An 18,514-nucleotide genomic window follows, 5' to 3' on the forward strand; every position below is an offset into this window, starting at 1 on the left:
ATGTATTTATTTAGAAAATATTATAATGACGGATATTTTCATCACAATATAATATAAATTTTAAAATAATATATTATAATGTTTAGCAACCTTTTTTTCATCACTTATTCCGTCGTCCAATATTTGTAAAATTTTCCACTCGTATTTTGTTGTTAAATCCGTAGAAAAAATTAGGCGCCAAAATTTTGCGCTAATATTTAGTGAGAGAATAAATATTCAATTGCCAATCAATCTCTATATTATTAATTAAAATGTGATTTATCAATTTTTAAAAAAGATAGCAATTCCGTTGAAAATCCGTCATTATATAGTGACGGAATAGTTTTTGTCGCTACATTATCACTACATTCCAAATATTATGCCTTCAAAGCCAAACTTACAATACATATCAAGTATATCCAAATTAATCAACTAAATACTGCCACCAAGAAGGTGAACCATACCACTCGAGAGCATTTCATAATAACGCTAAACAACATAACAAACTTACCCTTTATCTAGCCTTCCATAACCGATAAAATGTTACTCAACATTTCGTCATAAAATAGCTCTTAGGGTAGTAGCTAAACAACAATATTAAAACAAGGAAAGAAAAGCTCAAAGACTACAAAACGATGCTCATTTAACCCATTCCTGAAGCCAAAAGTCGATAAAAAGCTCTAACATGTTTTCATTGAAGTTTAGCATTAAAATCACCAAGTAACATTAGAAACATCATATTTGAATTATTTAAAACGTTTTCATTTAAAACCTCTATTTCGAGTTAAAGATAAATGAAGTTAGGGTTGAAAATCCTTTTTGAAAATTAGTTAGAAAAGACTCCTTGAACGGAAGATAGTTCAACTTTTACTACCATACATCAAATAGAAGAAACCCCAATTATTTTGATGAACAATGGGACCACCAAAAGCCATCCAAGCTCTTTCTTGAAATCTACCTTCTATGGAGTCTTGAGAGAGTTTTCTAGAGGGAAGGGTTTTGGAATTTAGGAAAGAAGGTTTAAAATTAAGTCTAAGTGTTTGAGACATCATAATATACCTAAAAGACGGTAAAATATTCATCCCTGTTTCATAAAAGATGAATTTACCAAACACCCCAAGCCTTGGCAGAATATTATAGCTTTTTGGAAGGCCAAACCAAGCCTTTCACATGCAGGATGTTGCTCCATCAATGCCCCTTTCATGGGGTCCGTCGATTGGGGATTAGTATTCAACTTGTGGAGTCTTGTCTAGCCTTGCAGGGACAATCTATGCCCAAGGTTGATGGGTCGTTGGTTCACCAATGGTCCGTTCCTCCTGGCCATCGTTGGTCATTTTTTGGCAGCCTCTTGTCAAATGAATGGTGTCCTCTTCTAGGGACCCTCGTGGGTCCTAGGTGGGGTCGTACCCACACGTTAAAACCCTAAACATAGTCATCTAGTTCATAGGAACATATCACATAAATTTTGATTAAAATAAAAACATAAAACTTACAAATACACATAAGGCATAAGAACACTTTCAAAGACATACCTTCTGAACGTCGTGAACTATCTTGGACGTTTGATCTCCAAAATCAATCAAACATCACACACTTCCTAAAGACAAAATTATAAATCATTTAAGCACAAAATTGAATCAAGAAACATCCACGAAGCTCTATTTCAACTTAGATTATTTTTGGGTGTTACATTCTCTCCCACTTAGATCAACATTCATCCTCGAATGACACTAAAACCATAAGACCGTCAAAGAAACCATAAAAAACACATAACAGATTAAAATCATGACCAACCATTCATAGTTAGTGCAACAACTATCAAGGAGCACAATTTCACAATTCCAAACATTTGCAACACTGGGAACTTCTCCAAAACATCACAAATCCAAAACCCACTATCATTTTTTCATTTTTATGACGAACTACCATATTTAACATTAAATATACTCATAAAAATTATTTCAAAACACCTTCAACCCATTGTTCCTTAAAAAATGTAATTTCTGAAATTTTTGAACTTCGTTTGCAGTGTATTTAACAACTTGATAGTGAAACATGCTTAAAATCCTTCATTCACTTTTTCAAGCAATTTTATCATGTAAGCATGATAACATAAGAGAAAACATTATACTAAATCATCTTTAAAATATGATAACACAACTTTGCAGCAATTAAGCACTATCGTTGGCTACACCTTAACAAAAGGAATATAGGTTGACTAGCAGTTCTCCCAATATAATCATGATATCATCAAGAGTATACAAAAAATTATACCGTCAAAGGAACTCATAACATAAAGAGGAATGCAACTCAAACTAATATTCAAGACTCTTAACCATTACCAAACTACCAAGTATTTGGTCTCAAACTTGAATAGGGATAAAAGAAAAGATAAGGTTATCAACCACCCTTACACTAAAGTCATTCTCCCCCACATAGGGTAAAATCATCTACAAGATTTCATACATAAATGAACCACTACACTTCTCACGAGGTAGGAACTGACACTACCCTCAACGCATGCACATCAAGATTACAAATAGACCTTATAAGTCAAGCATAATACTTTCCTCTATGACATAACATCATTCAACTCTTAAACATCACATATCATAACACATCGAATAAAATCCCTTCTTATTCACAACACTACTACACAATCATAAGATAAGTCATTTTCCCGAAAAGGAATTCACTCAACCATTTCAACTCTTACAATGCTTAGAACTACATCACCATACAATTACGCATTATAATACCTCTAACCTCATAAGTCACACATAGCCATATATGGTATCACATTAAAATCCTGAAAACTAACTTTCACATTTACTCTTCTATCCACCAAACCATCATAAAATCAAAACTCACCGTTCTCTCCCTCAATATATAAACATCTACCTTTCCAAGCAATCACACCTAAAAATCCACCGGAAAAAGGAGAAGAATAGAGAGAGATCTTATGGAATTAAGTACTATGGCACTATACAAGAGTAATGAAGAAAGTGAAACTCTATCGTCTTACAGCCTCTTGTCCATTGATGTGTGGCGACTCACACTAATAACCAAGACTCTACTAGATGTGGCTTGTTAGACATTAAGATTCTAAACCATTTTGCTTAACCTTATGCTCTGATACCAAGACTGTAATGACCCGGAAGTACCCCCTAGTAATTAGGAACAACCCTTGGATCGTCACAAGGTGTACTTGACTCGTTGGGGACTTGTAAAATCCATTTAACTATCATTCATTGAATAAGACATGAAAATAAGTACGTACTTAAAACTTTTCATTATATTTAATATATAAAGGAATTCTTTCTTAAATACTAGGAAAATTTCATCATCACAAGCAAACTTAAAGACACAAAATAATATTAAGTTTTAAGTAACGAACTAAGAAATAGGACTATACCCTCAAATATATGAGGACATACATAGTCTTGAAAGAGTAGATTCCCAAGGTTCACCTTCTAGACTTCTCCTTTGCTTCAAAAACTTATACTTATTTATTGAAAAGTTTGGGATTAGTACAAACAATGTACTAAGTATGACACATGCAAAAACATGCAAAAAGAGACATTTAGTATGAATACACTTTCATACATATTAACTGAAACTTTCAGGTATATAGTAGTCAAATAATATATAGTTCATCATTTAACACTTAGAAAAGGATCTCCACAAAGTTAGCAAAAAGAACCATTTTATAGTGAAGAACCCAAAAGTTACAATGAACCCTTTAAAGTTACAATGAAATATTTTAATCCCAGAACCGTGAACTCCCAAAGCAAAGCAAAGCCAAGGGAAAGTGAACTCATTTCTATAGAAGTTTCCCTCGATAAGGTTATCCTAAGACTCACCAATGTAAAACATGAATGAAACACCCATACACCTCTTTCAAAACACACCTAGGTTATCCCCAAGGCTACTTTTTCTAGGCTTACTCACCTCGGGAGAAAAAATCCCCACTCAATGACAAGACATTAGAAGAACACTCAAACAAACACTAAGACTCCTCTTTCAGAATGCCTACTTAGTGCAATGAGTAGATGGCATGGCATTCCACAATATACCCTAAGTAGTACACTCCTTTAGAAGACTTAGCTCATTCAATTCATACAAGACACGCAAAGACTCCCCTTTCGAAAGGTCTACCTAGTGCAATGGATTGATAGCATCCCATACAACCACCAAACCTAAGTAATATGTTCATTTAGGAAACTTAGTTCATACACTACATATAAAACACACCAAGAATCCCCTTTCGGAAGGTCTACTTAGTGCAATGGATAGATGACATCCCATTACACAACCTACCCAAACTAGTACGTTCTTTTAGGAAACTTAGTTCATTCATTATTTTGTGGGTGTTATATTAGCCATCATAGACCATGAGAGCTAGACATGAAATCCAGATAATATCCTATCGGGTTAGGGATCCCTACTTACCTAGGGTAGGGTCATTCTCTTATCTTTTAAATGGCTTTACCAATAGCTACACATATGCGGGCACATAGTTAAAGGATGAGGAGATTGCTACTAAGTAACTCATTCTCTACTAACAAGGAGTATTCATCTTATGAGGTACATTGAATACAACATCTGAACTCACGAAGTGTAACCACCCCTTCTTCATATCTTCTCGGTGCTAGGCATTACTCCCCACGATTCTAAACATTATAAAATATAGGTTAAAGATAACTAGTGGACACCACATCTAAACTCATGAAGGGTATCAATCCTCCTACATATCTTAGAAAGCTCTTTGAATATAATGAGGTTTCAAATAAACACTTCATCTCAACTCAGGAAGACTGTTCACCCCAAAACTCACCTTTTCATTAACATTCTTTAACTTCATTCGTTCATTCATTCAAAGTGTGTGTATGTGTGTGCACATATGAGAACACCTTGCACAATAGTATCATCTCATTCACATTCAATTCTATACCTGGTTAGACATTCATTCATTACATTACACACTTTAACATACTTCACTTAGTAATATAATTCATTTAGACATAATCTCTAGCATACTTCTCGTAATAAACATAAAAAGTCACATAAACAAGAATAAAATAATAATCATCTTACGTCACATAATATGCCTTCATGGTCTTTTTCACAAAACACAAGTAACTTTACATTCATACAATTAAAGCTTCATAAAACACATTACAAGAAAAATCTTCATTATCACTTGATTCCAAACATTAGGATCTCAAAGTCACACTTACTATATATATCAATTATATCCAAATTCATCAAGTAAACACCGCCACCAAGAAGGTGGACCATAGCACTCGAGAGTATTTCATAATAAAGCTAAACAACATAACCAACTTAGCATTTATCCAAGATTCCATCACCTATAATATTTTACTAAACAATTCATCATAATATAGACCTTATGGAAATAGCTAAACTACAATATCAACACAACAGTACCAAAGCTCAAAGACTACAAAACCATGCTCATTTAACACATTCTTGAAGTCAAATTTTGTTAAAAAAATTTAAAATGTTTTAATTGAAGTTTTAGAATTAAAATAATAAAGTTACATTAGAAACATCATATTTGAATCATTTAAAATGTGTTCATACAAAACTTATATTTAGAGTTAATGATAGAAGAAGTTAGGGTCGAAAACTCTTTCCGGAAATTTTTTAGAAAGGACTCCTTGAATGGAAAATACTATGACTACCATACCTCAAATAGAAGAAAACCCAATTATTTTGATGAAGAACTCAACCACAAACAGCCCTCCAAGAACTTTCTTGAATTTTAGCTTGTATGAAGTCTTGTGAGAGTTTTCTAGAGGGAAGGGTGATAAGATTTAGGAAAGGAAGTCTAAAATTAGGTATAAGTGTTTGAAACATATTTATATACCTTATAGACCAAAAACTTTTCATCCATTGTTCATAAAAGAGTTGGGGTGAATTTACCAAACACCCCACGCCTTAGAAGAAAATTACAGCTTTTTGGCAGGCCAAACCACGCCCTTCACTTTTGGGCCGTCACCCCATTGACACCCCTTTGATGGAGTCCGTCAATAGGGGATGAGTGTTCAACTTGTGCAGGTTTGGATAGCCTTGCAGGAACAATTGAAGCCCAAGGTCGACAGGAAAATGGTCACTGTTTGGCAGCCTCTTTCCAAATGAATAGGGTCTTGTTCTAGAGCCCCTCGTGGTTCCTAGGTTGGATCGTACCCGGACATTAAACCCCTAAACATAGTGTTATAGTTCTTAGGAACATATAACATAAATTTTGATTAAAATGAACACATAAAACTCACTTAAACACATAAAGACACAAGAATACTTTCTAAGACACACCTTCAGAGTGTCATGAACGTTCTTGGAAGTTTACCTCCAAACTTACAAAATTCCTAAGAAAACCATTATAAGTAACTTTTATACCAAATTAACTCAAGAAACATTCACGAATCTCTATTTCACCTTACTTCATTATAGGGTGTTACATTCTCCACAACTTAGATCAATCGTCCTCGAATGACACTAAAACTTTATGACCATGAAGGACTCAATTAGAAACACATAACACATTACAATCATGATCAAACATTCATAGTGAAGGCACCAACTATCAAGGAGCACAATTTCACTATTCCAAACATTTGCAACACAGGAAACTTTTGGCAAAGCTTCACAAATCCAAAATTCCCTATCATTTCTTTATTTATGGAGGAACTACCTTCTAAAACATTAATATGCTCATAGACATCAATTCTAAACACTTTCAAAACAATTGTTCATGAAAAATGTAATTTCTCAAATTTTTGAGCTTCTTTATAGTGAATGCAACAACTAACAGGAAACACGCTACAAATCCGTTAATTCATCTTTCAAGCAATTTTATCATGTAGGCATGCTAACAAGATAGACAACGTCATACTAAGTCATATTATAACATGATAGTGCTACTTTAAAGCAATTAAGCAATATCATTAGATATACCTTAACAAGAAGAATATAGGTTAACTACCAATTCTCCCAATATAATCATGATATCATTAAGAGTTTACAAACCACTATACCATTAAAGGAACTTATAACATAAAGAGGAATGCAACTCATACTAATATGCAAGACTCTTAACCATTACTAAGCTACCAAGGATTTGATCTAAAGCTTGAATATGGATTGAATTAAAGATAAGGATATCAATCACCCTTCTACTCATGTAATTCTCCCCCATTTAGGGTAAATCCATCTACAAGATCTCATACATCAAAGTACCACTACACTTCTGACAAGGTAGGATGTCACACTACCCTCAACGCATGCACATCATTACTATAAATTGATCTTATAAGTCAAGAATAACACTTTCCTCTTAGGATTCAATCATATATAAACTCTCTTGAAAATAACCTCATTCAACTATTAAACATCACATATCTTAACTCATGGAATAAAGTCCCTTCTTTCTCACAAAACTACCACATTCTTTCAACACTATCCAAATTTACACCTTAGTTCTTCTACTATCATTGTTCACAATCATAAGATAACTCATTTTCCCCAAAAAAGAATTCACTGATATATATAAACTCTTACCATACATAGAACTACATTACCATAAAATTTCTCATAAGAATACCTCCAACCTCATAAGTCACACGTAGACATAAATGACATCACATAAAAATCTTGAAAACTAACCTTCACATTTACTCTTCTAGCCACAAAACCATCATAACATCAAAACTCACCTTTCTCTCCCTCAACATAAAACATCTTCCTTTCCATGCAATCACATTTAGAAAACAACCGCACAAAGGAGAAGAAGAGTGAGATATTATGGAGTTAAGTTCTATGGCACTATAAAAGAGTAATGATGAAGTTTAAACTCTATCGTCCTATAGCCTATTGTCCATGGATGTCTGGTGACTCACAATAATGAGCAAGACTCTAATTGACGTGTTCAGTGAGACTTTTAGATCCTAAACTATTTCCTATACTACTGATACAAAGTTTGTATTGGCATGAAATTACTCCTTAAAAGTTAGGGAGAACCCTTGGATCGTCACAAGGCTTACTTGACACTTTGGGGTCTGATACAAGACGTTTCACTATTATTTATTACATTAGTCATCAAAGTAGTACTAAATTAAGACTTTTCACGATATTTAATATAAAAAGAATTCTTTCATAAATACTAAGAAAATCTCATCGTCACTAAACAACTTAAAAACACGAACTAATATCTTAGGTACACGACCCAATACATTAAAAGAAATACATAATAAGTCTTAATTAATGAAATTAAGCAATAGGACAATGTTGTAGAATATATGAGGACGTACTTAGTCTTGAAAGAGTAGGTTCCCAAGCTTTGCCTTATAGACTTCTCCTTTACATTAAAAACCTATAAATATTAAGTATAGAAAAGTATGGTGTTAGTACGAAACAATGTACTCAGTATGACATATGCAAAAAAATTCAAAAAAGGACATTTTAGTAAAAATACCCTTTCATGCCAATTAAATAAAACATTCATGAGTTATGAAGTAAAATAATATAATGGTAATAATTTAACACTTAGAGAAGGATCTCAAGAATTTTAGCAAAAAGAACCATTTTACGGTGATGTATCCAAAAGTTATGGTGAACCCTTTCAACATTATAGTGAACTATTTTAATCGCAAAACAGTTAAATCCCAAAGCCAAGAATAGAGGAAGTGAACTCATTTATGTAGGAGTTTCCCTAGCTAAGGTTATGATAAGACTCACAAAGGTAATGCATGAAGGAAACATCGATACAAGTCGTTCAATACACACCTAGGTGATCCCCAAGACTACCCTTTCTAGGCTTACTCACCTCGGTAGAACAAATCCCTACTCAATGATAAGATATTAGAAAAAACATCAAAAAACACACCAACGATTCCCTTTCGGAATGCCTACTTTTTTAAATGAGTAGATGGAGTCCCATTCCACAACCTAACCTTAGTAGTATACTCTTTTAGAAGACTTAGCTCATTCAATTCATATAAGATACACCAAGATTCCCCTTTCGGATGATCTACCTAGTGCAATAAATAGATAGCGTTCCATACCACCATCTACTCTAAGTACTATGTTCTTTTAGGAGACATAGTTCATATACTTCATATAAAACACCCCAAGACTCCGCTTTCGGAAGGTTTACTTAGTGCATGGATAGTTGGTGTACCATTCCACCACCTATCCAAAGTAGTATTTTCTTATAGGAGACTAAGTTCATTAATTATTTTATGGACGTTATCTTAACCGATATAGACCGTGAGAGCTAGATATGGAATCCCGATACTATCCTTAACGGATGAGGGATCCCCACGTGCCTGGGACAGGATCATTCTCTTAACTTTTACTTGTTTTTACCAATAGCTAAAGCTATGTGGGCGCATAGTTAAGGGACAAGAAGATTGTTACTAAGTAGATCATTCTCTACTAACGAGGAGTATGCATCTCAAGAGGTACATTGAATACAACATCTCAACTCAGGAAATGTAACCACCACTTCTTCATATCCTCTCGGTGCTAGGCATAACTCCCCACAATTCTCAACATTATAAAATATAGGTTGAGGATAATTAGTGGAAACCACATCTAAACTCACAAATTGTATCCATCCTCCTACCTATCATAAAAATTTCTTGGAAGAAAATGAGGTTGCTACTAAATATTTCATCTCAACTCACTAAGAGTTTTCACACCGAAACTCCCCTTTTAATTCACATTCTTTAAATTCATTCATTTATCAATTAAAAGTGTCTATGTGTGTGTATATTTGAGCAAACCATGAAGAATAGCATCATTTCATTTACTTGCAATTTTATACCTGCTTAGACATTCATTAGTTTCATTACACACTTTAACACGACTCACTTAGTAATATAATTCATTTAGACATAATCTTTAGCATACTTCTCATAATAAAACATCATGAGTCACATTAACAATAATTACATCATAATCATCTTACTTCACATAATATGCCTTTATGGCCTCTTTCACAAAATACAAGTAACTTTACATTCACATGATTCAAGCTTCAAAATAAACATTACAAGAACCATCTTCATAATAACTTCATTCCTAACAGTAGGAATTCAAAGCCAAACTTAAATTGCATATCAAGTATATCCAAATTCATCAAGTAAACACCGCCCCCAAAATGGAGGACCATATCACTCGAGAGCATTTCATAATAAATATAAACAATATAACGAACTTACCCTTTATCCAAGCTTCCATCACAATTATATTTTATTCAACATTTTATCATAATATAGACCTTGGGGCAATAGGTTAAAAAATATCAACACAAGGAAACAAAAGGTCAAAGACTACAAAACCATGCTCATTTAACGCATTCCTTAAGTAAAAATTTGATAAAAAACTTTAACAATGTTTCATTGAAGTTTTAGCATCAAAATCACCATGTAACATTTGAAACAACATATTTGACTCATTTAAAATATTTTCCTGCAAAATGCATATTCAGAGATAAAGATAGAAGAAGATAGCGTTGAAAACATTTTTTGAAAATACGTTAGAAAGGACTCCTTGAATAGAAGAGATTTCAAGGATGACTAAAATACCTCAATTAGAGGAAACCCCAATAAATTTTATGAATAAATCGACCACAAACAGCCCTCCAAGCTCTTTCGTGAATTCAAGCTTCTATGGAGTCATGTGATAGGTTTTTTTTGGGTTTTATGAAATGAAGTCTAAAACTAGGTCTAGTTTTTGAAACATCTTAATATACATAAAAGACACTAAAATATTCATCAATGGTTAATAAAACACTTGGAGTGAATTTCTCAAACACCCCAAGCCTTGGCAGAAAAATTAAAGCTTTTTGGCAGGCCAAACCACGCCCTTCACAAACGGGCCATAGCTCCATCGACTCCCCTTTGATGGGGTCCATAGATTGGTGATAATTCTTCAAATGTTTATGGCTTCTATATCATTTCAGGGCCTATCGATGCCTAAGGTTGACTAACGGTCCGTTCCTTGTGGCCGTTGTTGGTCACTGTTAAGCAGCCTCTTGCCAAATGAATGGGGTCCTCTTCTAGGTCCCCTCGTGGGTCCTAGGTGAGTTCGTACCCTGACGTTAAATCTTTAGACTTACACGTCTATGTCTTAGGAACATATCACATCAGTTTTGATTAAAACGAACATGTAAAACTGAACAAAGCACATCAAGACACAAGAACACTTTCTAAGACACATCTTCCAAATGTCATGGACGTTCTTGGACGTTTGACCTACAAACACAACTAAACTTAACACACTGCCTACGGACATCATTATAAGTTATTTTAACACTAAATTAACTCAAGAAACAATCAAGAATACCTAGTTCACCATAGTTAATTTTAGGGTGTTACAAGTACTGTGAGATATTATTCTCACATTGCACTTTGTGTAACTTGAAAATCCACTTGGGGAAGAGAACATATGTGAAGTTTTATATGAAAGTATATTCCTCTAATGTTTATTTATAAGATGGTAACTTGTTAACCCAAAGAAGTAAGCCTATAATGGGTAGTCTTGAAGGTCACTAGGGTGTATATTGAAGGAATTGTATGGGCGGTTCCTCCATGTATTTCCTTAGTGATTCTTAGGATAACCTTGTTAATGAAAAATTCGAGGGAGTAAGTTCATTGTGTGTTGGTTTGAATTGAGTTCACGATATTTCTTCTATACATTCACTGTAAATTGAATTTTGTGTTAAAAATCATAAAAATTCTCTCCCATGTGCGAAATGGTGATTGTTGTGTTATTTAACTTCCATATTCATGAAAGTTTTACTTAATTTGCATGAAGCTTATTTGTACTAAAACGTCCCTTTTTACACGTTTTTGTATATTCCATACTTAGTACATTGTTTGTCTTAACCCCATACTTTCTATACTCTATAAGTACAGAGTTGAGGCAAGTTGAAGACTAGACGGCAAGCTTGGGAATAAATTCTCTCAAGTCTAAGTATGTCCACATATATTGGAGGGTATAGGTCTTTTTCTTTAGCTGCTACTATCAAGACTCATTATGTATTTTAATTCAATGTAATAGGTCGTGTCCTAAGATTTTTAACTTGTGTCTTTAAGATGACTTGTGACGACGAGAATAATCTTTTATAATTATAAAATATATTTCCTTTCGTATTATAAATATCTCGAAAAGTTTTAATTTTGCACTACTTTTCATGTTTTTTGTAAAAAAATGATAGCAAATTGCTAGTACAAGACCTACCAAAGGTCAAGTATGCAATTTTCCGACCTAAGAGTTACCCTAACTTCTAGGGGGTACTTTTGGGTCGTCATACTCTTGTAGGAGAGTCTTAGGCTTGTATGGTTTCAAGTGGTGATATTCTGTATTGTGTAAATGTGAGTTATATGTGTTTATGTTTACTTGTAAGTGACTCTTATACTTATCTCATGAGTTTTTTTTCAAAACAAAAAGAGCATGTTTTATACAAATGTCATTTTAGCATTATTTTATTGTATGTTATCATATATAGTGCATTGTAATATACTAATTCTATATATTTTGTCAAGACACTCAAAATGTGTTAACGTGTCTAAATCATCACTTGTGCCTAAAAAGATTAATGACATTTTAGTTAAGTGATTTGCAGTGTCTATACTTGATTTGAAGTTGTTTGGAGGTCAAACCTCCACGAACGTCAGAGATGTTTGAAAGTTAACCGTAAGACGTGCTAGTGTGTTCTAGTATTCCATTTTATATTTTATGTGTTGTTTGGGTTCTAAATTGATATACGGATCCTAGATTGTTTATGTACGTATTAAGGTTTGAAAAGTCCGAGCATAACTCTCAAAGGACCACCAAAAGAATCTTGGAAAGACACAAAAGATGGTAGTGGACTTCTTAGGCAGTATGCAATCGCCAACCCAAGGAACGATCGCCCGATCCTTCATAGATCCCCTATATATTTGGTTAATTGATAAACACTTAGAAGTGTGAGCTCAGCCCACCGAAAAGGAGTCTCTATCACCATCAACGAATGTGAAGTACGGCACCATCGATTGTACCTACAACATTACTGCCTGTACGCTGTTCATTAAATGGTGCATAGAAAATTCACCCCACATCCTAATTAGACTATATACAATTTATTTTTTTTTATGTATTTTATATTAGTATATACTCCTTTAACTCCAATTATTCTGGATTCTCAAAATTAGACTTTCCCTCTAAAACCAAATCCTCTCTAGAGACCTCCATTGGAGATGAAGCTCAATAACAGCTTCGTTGATTGATTTCCATGGATTATTCATTAAAATTTCGTGGTATTTTCATGTAATGAGGTATGGTAATACTTCATACTTATTTATTCATTTATCTAGGGAGTTCCTTCCAATGTTTTCGAAGTTAATCCATGATCAAATTGTCTATCTTTTAATCTAGCCATGGGTTCCATCTCAAAACGATTTCAAAATAATTATTATGATAAATCTAAGATTGACTACCGTTTTAATGTTTATTTCAATCCAATTTCATGATGAACCCATAATCCTATCAAATCTCAATTTACCCCATTAAGTGAGTAAAGTGATCTTGTTGAGATGATGATAGATTGTGATTTAGATTATGTTAATTTATTTATAGATATTGCTTTACTTATAAATTGATTATGAATTCGTGGTAATTTATCACTGATGATCAAATCTTGGAGAATTCATAAGATTCCATGTCCTTCTACTTTATACCAAATTTGTAGTTGAATTGGTCTTGAAGGGCATTCAGTGGACTTATGATGGTGGTGTTTCAGATTCTTGTACATGATTATTTGTTATGACAATGGACTTAAGTCATTATATTCAAGATGAATTGATATGATGATCTCATGTTTAGGAAGTTTAAGGATGTATCCTAGATTCTTATATCATGTCTAATTGAATTGATGTTATGTAAAATATATGAATAGTCTTCCACCTTTGTTGCATGACTTAGGTGTGTAGATAATTTTATGTATACGTGATGATAATGTTGGGGTTATTTGTGGTCTATATGGATAATTATTATAAATTCTGTTTTAGTATGACCCCAACCTAAATGAACCACGTCTGAATGTGCAATCTCTGTATGTTAGCAGTCTTCTTGTAAGGACCCTCAAAATGCATTAAGGTTTAAAATATTTTAAATAAGTGTTTTACCGTATGTATTATTTATTTTAAGTGATTTGGAAGTCAAACGTCCAAGAGCATCCAAGATGTTAGAATGTTTGCACTTGGACGTACTTGTGTGTGCTAAGTATGTTTTGATGTGTTGCGTATGTTGTAGTGTGCTCAAACTTGTATTATGGACCCTATCATGTATAGGAGAATATTAGGGTTTATATTTCAAAGCATCACTCAAAAGAGCCCAGCAAAAGGCTCTCAAGGAGGACCCCAAACACTGCCTTGGAAGTATCCACCTACGTCCAAGTTAAAGACGGTCCGTTATCATGTTTATGCCCTGTAATTGTGGAAGGGGGGGCATAGTCCAATACTTATCCTAGTAGATAAATCCTATAATTTTGAGATTCATACCCAAACGACGGTTGTTATTATAGCCAGTTGATGGGTCTACCAGGCCTCGTTTGTGTGCGTCGCTGCGGCCTGCAACTTCACTACCATTCACGTTGGTCATTAAAAGGGTGAATGGGAAATTTACCCCACGTCCTAACCTGACCTTAGGCAGTTATTTTATGTATTTGTGTAGATTAAGTTGATTAATAACATGAAATCCCCATTCAATATTCACTCACAAAAAATAAGACTTCCCTAGAAAAACAAAACCTCTCCAGAAACCTCCATTGGAGATGAAGCTCAAGAACAACTTGGTTGATGGATTGTGATGGTTTATTCATCAATTTTTCTTATTATGAGGTATGGTTCTCCTTCATATTTAGATGACTTTCTATCTAAAGAGTTCCTTCAATGTTTTTCAAAGTGATTTAATGATCAAATTATGTATTTTTCAATCTAACCATGAGTTCTTTCTCAAAATAATTTCAAAAACATGATAATGATGAATTGATGATTAATTACTGTTTTCATATTGAATTCAATCAAATTTCATGATGAACCCATGTTCCTTCCAATTCTTAAATTAGGTTATAATATGAGCTTTTTTATTTTGATGTTGTGTTTATTTAATAATGATTATAGCATGTTGAATTGATTATAGATATTTTCTTATGTTCAAATAGATGGTGAATTAATTATAATTTATCAATGAGGATCAAGGTTTAGAGATTTGGTAAACTTGACCTATATTTCTCTATTTTCTACAAAATTGATGTTGTAGTGTTCGCAGTGTGAACATGATATTATGATGATTTAATTGTTGATTTATATTATGATATTTTACTTTAGGTACCTCCACATACATTAATTATAAGTATTTATCAATTATGATCACATCTTTGTGAATTGGTAAGATTTGTTTGTTCCTCTACTTTTCTTTAGAATTGCAAGTTTAATTGGCCTTGTATGACATTTTGTGGTATGGTCCACTTATGGTGGCAGTGTTTACTTTCTTATAAATCCTTATATGTTTTGATGATGGCCTTGAAGGCATGTGTGTTAATTATGAAGTGTGGTTTTGATGATCACATCCATGAAGTAGTGTGCCTAGTCTCTTACCCTAATAACATGTACTAGTAGAATTGCTGATGTTCTCCATGTTTGAATGAACTTGTTAGGGATAGTTTTTGTATAGTTTTTGTATATGTGCTGCCATTAATGAAGTATTAATGGTTATTGACCCTGAATGATGTACCCCTATTTGCATGTGTTATCTTAGCCAATGATAGGAGTCTAGAATACAAATGTTGAAGTTCTCTTGTCTCCTATGCTTTAATGTGGTGTGTTCTATATGAATGAATATGAATTGTGGTCTTAAAAGGGTGGATGCCTCAATATTGTGTTGATAGCCATTATGTGATCATGTTGTCCAATGTACACACACTCACAACTCATGCATGCTTACAAGTGGTATAGGTTCATGGTGTCTAATGAAAGGTAAATTCTCATATCATTATTATCTAGTACTATGCATGTAAAGTATATGCCCATAAAAGTATGAAAGTATTTATACTAGTATGACATGATAGGTGTACTGTGTAGGCATTGGTATTGGCCTTTTTTTATTAATTGCACATGTCTACCTTTATAGAATATTTCCTAGGGTGATTACTCTATGTACGTAATTTAAATGTATGAATTAAGAATATTTCCTAGGGTGAAAGTATTATACTAGTATGACATGTATGCTAATATAGTGAAGAGAGGGTCTTTTGAAAGGGTTTCCCAATTGTACTCTTAACTAGACTATGCTTGAATATGCTATGTCCATGTGAAAGGTTTTCTAACATAATTTTTGTTGATGAAAGCACAATCTCATCTATAACCTATTAGCTAAGTATATGAGGGTTTAATTCTCCTACAGCCATTTTTAAAAAGTAACGTTAATAAAGACTCTTTAATAAAGGAAAATTAGCTTAGAACTAAGTGAACTTGACAAAATTTGAAGGTGCCCCTACCTAGTGAGTAATTATTGTTCACCATAAGATCTCTTGAGATGGAAACTATAATGCCTAAGGGATAAATAGGGTTCAATATACATCTCCTAGTTCCATAACTATGTTGCCCCCATAGGACCTAGCAAGTGGATTAACCTAGATGCTAGCATGATATAAATGGTCTACCCTGGCAAGTAGAACACCTCATTCTAGTGTGGGGTTCCATGACAGAAAATTTCTTGTTTGGCTTACATAGTTTTATTGTCGGCTAATGATTCATTTCCCTAAAGTAAAATGGACTATGGAAGTAATTTAATGAGCCCTAACTAGGATATCCTAAGGGAAATAGCATAGTGTAGGTGAAAGTATGGGACTTTACTTATCCATTTCATAATTAGCTCTTGAAGGGAGTTCTAGGGAGGTGTTCTATATGTATATGCATATGTATGAGTCTTATATGCATTATATTATGTCATTCACCTAATTTTATGATAATATGCATGGTATGAATTATAAAGTGTTTTTATTATTATGTCTTACCATATATGTATGATGTTGGTCTCCTAGACTATATGTTGATGGTCTTACTTTGTATGCTTGCATTTAACTATAGTTTACATGTTGATGTATGATTTAAATGTTAGGGTATGTGGTATCCTTGTGATTTTACTATGTATGTGTGAATTTATGAGACATCACATATACATTGCACTAGTACGCTTAGATTGAGATTATGAGTAAGGTCTTATGTTGTTTTTATAAAGTTAAATCTTATGCATGATATTTTAGACTATTACCTCTCGTGGTGTTATTAGTAGTGTTGACTTGCATGTTGTTTCGGAATATGTTTTGTAAGAGGTTATTGTCATGATATTTTATGCTTCTGTGAATATAGGTGTTGGGTTAATGAAGATTGTATGTATGTTTACCTTGTGGCCTTAAGGTGATGCTTTAGTGTGGATAGTGGAATGGGAAAATATTCATATATTGAACCAAGTATCACTAGAGGGTTACTTGAAAAGTTAAGAATTTAAGGAAAGAATGAGGTTACTATAAATGAAATAAGGTTACTGTGGATGGAATGTACTTGCACGTAAATGCAATATATGGCTTATGTGATGTTATGACAAATGTATATATCTGTACGAAGTATGTGAATTGAATGATCGTAATTGTATCATGTTTCAATATGTTTTAAAAAAAAGTCATGATGCATGGCTTCAAAGTAAAATTTCCTCTTTAAATGCATGTTTCTGCATGGTTGTCGTACTTAGTGCATTATTGTACTACCACCATTATTCTTAACCTTTTTTCAATGCGTAGGTTATGAATGCTTAAAGGATGTCTCCATGAAAAGATTGAAATATGTTTCCGAAGCTCAACGAAAGGGATCCTTAAGTTCAAGGATTTCATATGTCATGTTTTATGTAAAATTTAATAGTTTAGTTATGATTATATGTTGAAGGTTCATTTGACCTATGATGATGTGGTGCCAATTATCGATATATATGTGATTTATGAGAAATAAGGGATTATGTGAACATTTATGATTTGATATGTTATAGCTTAGTAAGAGTTATTTTAGTGGAATTGACTTCCCTTTTGGGATGATAAGGTTTTCTTGTGATTTTTTATAATGATAATATAATGTTATGTTTTAGACTTTAAATGCATTGAAAAAGTCTAGTAAATACCAAAAGATGCATGATGACTTTATACATGTGCAATGGTCAAATTTTGCCTTTGTTTAATTATGTGATCTTTCACGGTTGCCTTGCATGGATTGGAGTATTGTGTAGGATTTATCCTAGAAGTGAAGGTAGTGTGCTTACCTTGCAAGTTGATAATGCTATTGAAATGACCTAGAAGTTACCTTGCCCTGGTGTTGAAAGAAAAGAAAAAGGTCTTCATTGCCAAGTCTCCTTTATTGTTTCCATAAGTCTTTTATGACCCTTGGTATTTATGGTATAGTTTAGTCCTTATGCGGTT

This window comes from Solanum lycopersicum, chromosome 10 (assembly GCF_036512215.1).
Source record: "Solanum lycopersicum chromosome 10, SLM_r2.1".
Taxonomy (NCBI): Eukaryota; Viridiplantae; Streptophyta; class Magnoliopsida; order Solanales; family Solanaceae; genus Solanum; species Solanum lycopersicum.